Raw genomic sequence first — 7,758 nt, 5'->3', positions numbered from 1 at the left:
TCTAAAGAATGCTTTCAGCACCTTGTTGAATCAATGCCACGTAGAATTAAGGCAGTTTGGAAGGCAAAAGGGGGTCAAACACAGTATTAGTATGGTGTTCCTAATAATCGTATAGGTTAGTGTAAATCAGCAATAGCCGATAAGATTGCTGCTATGAAGCATTACAGGCTGGACAAGGAGGATGTGTGTTGTTTACTGCATGATTTGGAAAAGCTGGACTATTTTAAAACCCGCGAAAACCAAAGAAGGTGAAATGTAATATCACTGCCAGAGAAGAAGTACATTGGGCCGATGTCAACAAGTGGAACAGCTGCAGCGAGGCAGGGCACCCTCTCCTGTCAAACCACAGCTGAAGACAGAGCCCTTACCATCTAAATCTGATCAAGCTCAAATAACATCACTGATGAGTATTTCCTCAGTTAGTTTCTCACTGGAATTGTATACACACCTCTTTTGTGCCCCATGGTTGTTTTCAGACAGATTCAAAGAAGGAGATGAGGATTTCTTTCTTTTTTTGACCTCACATCTCCTATCTGCATGATTACATAAATCTGCTTCTGTGTTTCCATTGATGACCTCCAGCATTACTGACAAGCATCTATTGATCTACCAGTTTTGTGGTGGTTGGCAGCCAGGCAAATGAGCAGAGAGACTGCTCACACCACTCGGACTACTACTCCTACTATGAAAATTACAAAATGAACAAATGCACAACAGCTTTTGAAGCCTGCAGCAAGCACATAGACAGCTTTTTTTTAAACTTTTGAATCACACTAGCAATGTGGCTCTTGGGATGGGAATGTCAGTCTGTCAGTGCTCAAACTGAAACATCTCAACATCTGTTGGAGAAATTGCCATGAAATGTGGTAAATACTTGTTTACCTCATGATGAAATTCAATAACTAGGCCTATGTGAACCTCCAACTAGGTCTAGTGCCATCTCAGTCCTGTCTGATAGCCTACACTTCACTCCAAAAGCGTACTTGTATAGGCTATAAGAGTCTGATGGTCGTGACAGAGCAATTTGAAACATTGGTGTCCTCCTCGGCTGAGCTGTTAGCTAGCTCAGGTGAGCTAGCAGAATGGGAATTACAGAACAGCTCGTCCATGAGTACCTTCCGCTTCCTTCTGCGCAGTTGGAGTGGGCAGGTGTAGTTATATTGAAAGAAAATAGGTCCTACATGAAACTGCTCACACCCGGGCCGGTGGGTTACCTTGAGTAACCTGTTATGATTTCTGAAAACAGACTTTACTGTTGTGTTGTTGAGTGCCATCTAACCATTATGTTCAAGAGAAGAACACTGGTTAACCCACACCCAAACAATCTAGACTGATAAACAGCAATACAGGTAGTAGGAAAAATATGTATATTCAATTTTTTTTATTTTGGATGAACTGTCCCTTTAAGCCAAAATGCTAAACTAAGATGATAAAAATGGAAAACAATATGCTAAACAGCAACATGCTGGCAATGTCAGCTGTCCAAACTATACTTTTTAGGGCTAGCAATTGTTAGTATGCTAATATGCTGAAACTGAAATTATGACCATGGCAAACATTATATCTTAAACTAAAGCATATTAGCATTGTCATCTTGAGTGGTTAGCATTTGGCTTAAAACACTACTGTGCCTATAAGTAGCCTCACAGAGGTACTAGCATGTGTAAAATAGCTGTTTATCTAGCTAATTATCTGATTGTTATCACTCTCTATGAGTCACCTTTTGTAACAAGGATATATGTGAGTGACTTTTTTAACATTCCAGTTAAAGAGACTATTACTGACCTTTTCAGCAGCCTACTTGCCTATGTTCAGCAACTGTGATACTTTGAATTTATGAATTTTTACAACAAAACAAAAAACAACCAAGCAGAAGTATTCCTGTAGGGATCTTCAGCAAAGGTCAAACCACACAGGTGCTCAGATTTCTGGAAATGTTTTTCAGCCTGATTATATTTTAATTGATCTGCTTTTATTGGCGGCAGTTGTCATATACAGTTGAAAGGATCCCTCTCCAGGACAGGTTACATTAAGTTTACACAGTAATTCTTCTGCCTCTTCACACCTGTTGCTGTTGACACTGGAGTGAGGTCATAAAATAAGTGTTTTTCTTTGTTGCCATCACATTGCTCCTAGAAGACAGGAGAAGCACAGAGCGGTGACCCCCCTAACCTGGCCAGCTCCTCTGTTCAGAGCCCAGCTGGTCCAATGGAAACATGCTCGTCCCCAGTGAGAGTGAGTGCAGAGTGATGCTTCTCATCAAGGCTGCCTCGCTGCAAGTCTGTGCATGCCAATGCAAAACAACCAGGACTTAAAAAGCTTCTGACCACTGGGGCTTAGTTATATACAGGCCTAAACCTATTCTAGTCTTCTGAATGTGAAGAAGCCTGATCTGATTTTGAAGCTATCACTTTATAGTTCCTTTGGGAATTGTGTCTTTTTATATAGCCACACTTACAATATCTGTGCATCAGATTGTAGCAGAGGATGCAGTCAAGACAGATGGTCTAATACTATTTAGTATTCAACAGAATGGAAGATACCAAAGTGTGTCTAAGGTGGACTATAGAGTATCACAGTGATGGAGGCAGGTGTGCAGTATGTTGAGGATTAAGTTCCACGTTGCAGTAATGAAAGGTCTTTTCCAGTCATATGATTCGCTTGCAGGAACAATGCCAACCAGCCAGTCCTGCCCCAAGTCTTACAAGATCCACTGAGGAGTGATTAGTGTCCATATCCCACAACATGCCCCGATTCACCTTTTTTTGATTACCGATGGAAAGTAATTGTCGCTCATGAACGGGAACATGTATTGTCCCTAAAATCGTTTTGGCAAAGCATTTGACTTTTTTCCAGATTATTTCCAAGTCTGCCAATATCTAAATGACAAACAATCCTGGCTTCTGGGAAAGGGATGATGTCATATGATGTGTCTCCTTTATAAAGTAATCTTTTAAATTGGCAAAACAGTGCAGAGCATCACATGCACAACATGTTCACAGAGCCACAGCATGGTGAGAGCATGATTTAAACTAAAGTTTTGGCCTTGATATCAGCAGCTTGACTTTTACTTAGCAGGTCCTTGTGCTGCTTGTCCGGTGTTGTACGTAACAAGGAAAGTCAAGACATGTACACAACATTCATTACCTGAGCACACAGGTGTAACACTGAGCCCTCTCTCTGCGTCAAAGACATCTTAAAGTAGCGTGCCGCTCATCTCCTGTTACCTGTTCCTCTCAGTGTACATGGAAAACATTCACGTTTTCAGTGCTCTACTAGAGTACAGATGGCTTCTATTACACTTGTGGTTCTTGTACATTGCATTAATTAAACCACACTGGAGAACTGGTACTTTCTTTGGCATCACGCCAGTAGTATGTGTTTGTGGTTCCTGAAGTGCACGTGTCAATGTTGTAAATTACACTTGTTGCTATATTAGACTCTGATTTTGCCGTATATATTGCAGAGCCATTGCTTTGCATTTAATATGACAAGATTGATACAAATATTAATGTGGAGGGACATAAAACCATGTGTTTAATTTTGAGCATTGCCTTTGGAGGAAAAATGACAATAATTTCTCATCTCTTTCTCTCTCTCTCTCTCTCTCTCTCTCTCTCTCTCTCTCTTTCTCTCTCTCTCTCGCTCTCTTTCAGAGGTCACAGGTCATCTCCTGCAGAGCTACTGCTGTATTGTTTTCCTTGTGGCAGACCTGCTTAAGCCAAGCATAAGCTGCCTCTGTAATCTCAGGACAGGAGAGAAAATTATGTTGTGACGTAAGGAATAATCTTCAAGTTGGGAGAAATTGTATTCTGAGCAGACTGAAGAATCTGCTGGTTATTTTTAGAATGAAGTAGCTGCTTGCTTATTATCAGTTTAAAAATAAACTTTTTTTTTTTTAATAGAACAATAGAGTGTCCAACTTTTTGTTTTTTCTCAACACGCGAAATTTAGAAAATGAAAATTTCCTATCCTTGTCAGTGTCCTGTTCATGGGGTTTTGAAGGTCACAGATACAGCACAGGATGTGATGTTTATTGCACCACACTGGGAACATTATAGACCCCATCCCTGCCTGTACATTTTGGGTCTCAGGTACCTTGACCCCATGGGAAACTTAGCATCAGCATCCTGCAGACGGATGGCAGATAGGCCACTTTCGCTGTAAACAACCACCCGTGAGGGTTGAAGCTGAGGAGATAATCTCACGTACACGTAGAAATGGGAAAAGATGATATCAACCATCTGCTTCATCTGGTGGGGATTTGATTGGCTTGCCGCAGCAGAGCAGAGCAGTAGGAATGATTAGTCCTCCCTGGTGTCCCATTCCCCTGCATGCCCTGCTCAATGTCACCACTGATTGGATCCTTTAATCTTGTTCTTTGTGAATTAAATCTAAAGTAGGGAGGACGATCATCACATTCACTTTGCCTTGTGCCCCGATTCTGTGTGTGCGTGGGTGTGTGTGTTTCTGTAATTCCCATTTCCTCTCCACTGATTAACAGTTACAGTGTGAGACAGCTATCCTCGCTCTTGACAGGTAGCTGTATCTTTGACACCATTTCTACCTGACGTTAGCAAACGACCAGGGTGATTTAAATGCAAATGCAGCTACAGAGCTGCATCAAACATCCATGCACATAAACAGTTTCTCTGCAGTAAGAGTGCACAGTATGTATAACCCCCATGCACAAACTGACCCTAGAAACCCATATATGTTTAACAAGAAAGGACATATATGGTTAAATAGGTGGCATTATAAGAAATAATAGTATAGTATTATTGGTTATAAACCAAAATGTTTGTCAAAAAAGCACTCTGGGTGCCTGGCCAGTCAAATCACGTCGATTTTATTTATATAGAACAAAATCACAACAGCAGTTATCTCATGACACTTTTCATATAGAGCAAGTCTAGACCATACTCTTTAATGTACAGAAATCATCAGGATTTTCAGAATTTGACTGTGACCTGCAGATGAAAATCTGCTCCCAGCTCACTCTGATGCAATACAAAATTATCATATTTAAATATTATATTGATTCATTACAAGTAAATAAAAGCAAATACAAACAGTCACAGTTACAGGTAAAGGGGGTAACATATATTACGGCGGCTGTGCATTTCCCATTTGCTTGGCAATATGAGCCCTAAAAATAATCAAACATCATCAACGCTATGATAATCCTCATCTATTTTTGGACACTGAACAAGCAACAACAGTTTGATTCAAAATTAGTTTATCTCTCTCTCTCTCCCTCTCTCCCTCTCTCCCTCTCTCTCTCTCTTTCTTTCTTTCTTTCTTTCTTTCTTTCTTTCTTTCTTTCTTTCTTTCTTTCTTTCTCTCCTACAGAGGGATCTGCACTGGAGATGACATTGCAAGTTACCCAAATATCGTTATAGTAACCCTGGCTGTGGGCACTTCTTGCCTCTTTTAGGAGGCTCATGTGCCACCCATTCAGTGGAAACATGTCAGCTCCATTAACAACAACAGTTTGACATTAAATGAGCAGTTTGGTTCTTTGAACATGGAGCCAGCAGGAGAACAAGTCATAAAAACAGGCTTGTGATCAAAAAATGAGTCCCCAGTGGAAGGATGGGATTACATAGGTGTGAATGTGTGTAACTGACATCAACAGACATAAATAAGCAATGCACTGTCTGTTGGTGATACTTAATATATTAACAAAGTGGATGGCTAGCAAGACCAGTTTGGTAGTAACCTTTGGCAATGAAGGGCTGGACACAGCTCAGAGGTATCCGTATCTCCTCAGCTGTCCTGATAAAAATGCCCCTCTCAAGTATCCCCTGTCTTTTAAATTCTCCATCCTTGAAATTGCCCATGTTTTGCAAAGACTTTTTACTGTTTTATTGTTACTACTTGACTTCACTCATTGAGTTTTGTTAATTTGAGGGGAGACTTGGCAAAGATCCCGGCAGGGTAACACAGACGGAACGATATTAAAATAACAAATCTCAGAAAGAAGTGGAAGATTTAAAGAGAAACGTTCAAGAAGAGAGGGACAGAAAAAAGGCACCCATAGTTGCAATGAGTTTTAGTGGATCCACATTGCCTGTAGGGCCTTGTTATGACGTAGGGAGCCATTATAAATGGAAGTCAGGGAGGCTTTGTGTTTACTGTTGTGGCTCACTCACTGATGCGCCTTCATTATAGGCAACAAAGTGCAACACCAAACAGAGCCAAGTCCTTTCAGTACAGGGTGCCGCTGGTCAAGAGCCAACAATGAGCATAAAATAGGTATCACTTTTGTTTCCTGGCGCTGGATGTAATTGTCAAGGCCAGAGGAGTGCAAGCCTGAACGACAAAGGTCAGCGGCATGAATAGACGAGTGACAGATACAGCGGCATGATTGCAAAACTATAAATGTGTGCTACCCCAATAACAATGTGCAGAAACAACACGTTCTCAGTCCCAACTCGTCAATATACTGACGCTTGGTCAGGACCCATTGGCATCACGTTTTAAGGATCTGGGTATCCCCTTGCATCATTTTTTTAACGTGGTTGGTCAGAACCCCTTTGTGTCACTTTTTGACACTCGGGGTCAGGGCCCCTTGCCGTTATTTTTTAATGTGCAGGTCAACACCACGTACTACTAGCCCGGATAGCTTAGTTGCTTTGACCACAACCTGCAGCCCTTTGCTGCATGTCATTTTCACCGTCTCGCGCCCCTTTCCTGTCTATAGGTGTCCTGTCAAATAAGGGCCTAAGAATGGCCACAAAAAAAACATTGCAAAACATTGTGGGTGTGGAAGATGTATGTTTAAGTGACACACAGGACACAAAACCTGGTCTCCTGGGTGAAAATCCTGTGTTGTGTGCATTGGTATTTGATGCTCAGGCCCACTGACCAAGCATCAGTATGTTGAAGAGTTGGGAGTTAGAACAACTTCTTCACACAAACAAAACAGCAGAAGGTTCAAGCAAATCTCACAGCTGTTGGCTGTTTAGTGAAACACATTTTGTGATCAAATACTCCAGCCTTGTTTAAAGTTGTACTGTAAAACATCATGCGTCCAAAAAGAGACCTTTTAATAAGGATTCATCACTCAATGTTGAATTTATTAATTTCTCAGAAATATGAAAGTTTACAACAAAGGGAAGTTTCACATGCAAGACAAAAACAACTATGTGCAAAAAATCATCAAACACTCAAAAATGCACATGAGGAATTGGAATAGACCCCAACCACATACTGTATACATCACCTTTGTATACTAGTTGGCTGATATGTCTCATGAGATAGATAGCAACACGATCACACTTGAAGCTGCAGTAAACGACAGGTGGGTATTAGCGTTTTTCCCCCGTCTAGTCCTCATCTGCCATCCTTGATTGGCTGACTGACTGGCTGCATAAGACAGCAGGTCTCCGCTGCATTATCATACCCACTAGTATGCAATTTCCTTACCTAATTTAATCCCATTGCACTCTAGGAAGATGTGTTATGGTGATTTTATATTATTTCTTTCTTTCATTGGCAGCTCAGTCTGCACTTTGCCAGTGTACAGCCTAGTGTATGTAGTGTATGGCATAGTTTTGCGGGCGGCCATTCTTTAAAATCTGGGGCGGTTGAATAAAAGAATTGTGGTTGCTACCAACAGTTGCTTTGCTATTTAAAATTGGCGGCTTTTGCAGGATGTCATGTGTCAGGCTTGTGAAAATTATCTTTCCCATCATTGGCCTGCAGTGTTTTAACTGTACCTTTTAGTGTCGGCTCAGCTCACTTGGAACCTCG

The 7,758-nt window shown here is 41.2% G+C and overlaps 1 long non-coding RNA gene across 1 annotated transcript; it reads right to left on the bottom strand.

The window, feature by feature from the left end:
- Positions 1–4,419: 4,419 nt before the first annotated feature.
- On the bottom strand, positions 4,420–6,509 carry LOC116703291 (uncharacterized). The gene is made up of 3 exons (XR_004335388.1): positions 6,418–6,509; positions 6,069–6,073; positions 4,420–4,430 (listed from the first exon to the last, which is right to left on the bottom strand). It is a non-coding gene; the product is annotated as an uncharacterized LOC116703291 (long non-coding RNA).
- Between the last annotated feature and the right edge of the window lie 1,249 nt (positions 6,510–7,758).

This window comes from Etheostoma spectabile, chromosome 15 (assembly GCF_008692095.1).
Source record: "Etheostoma spectabile isolate EspeVRDwgs_2016 chromosome 15, UIUC_Espe_1.0, whole genome shotgun sequence".
Lineage (NCBI taxonomy): Eukaryota > Metazoa > Chordata > Actinopteri > Perciformes > Percidae > Etheostoma > Etheostoma spectabile.
This window is presented reverse-complemented; position numbering and strand designations above follow the sequence as displayed.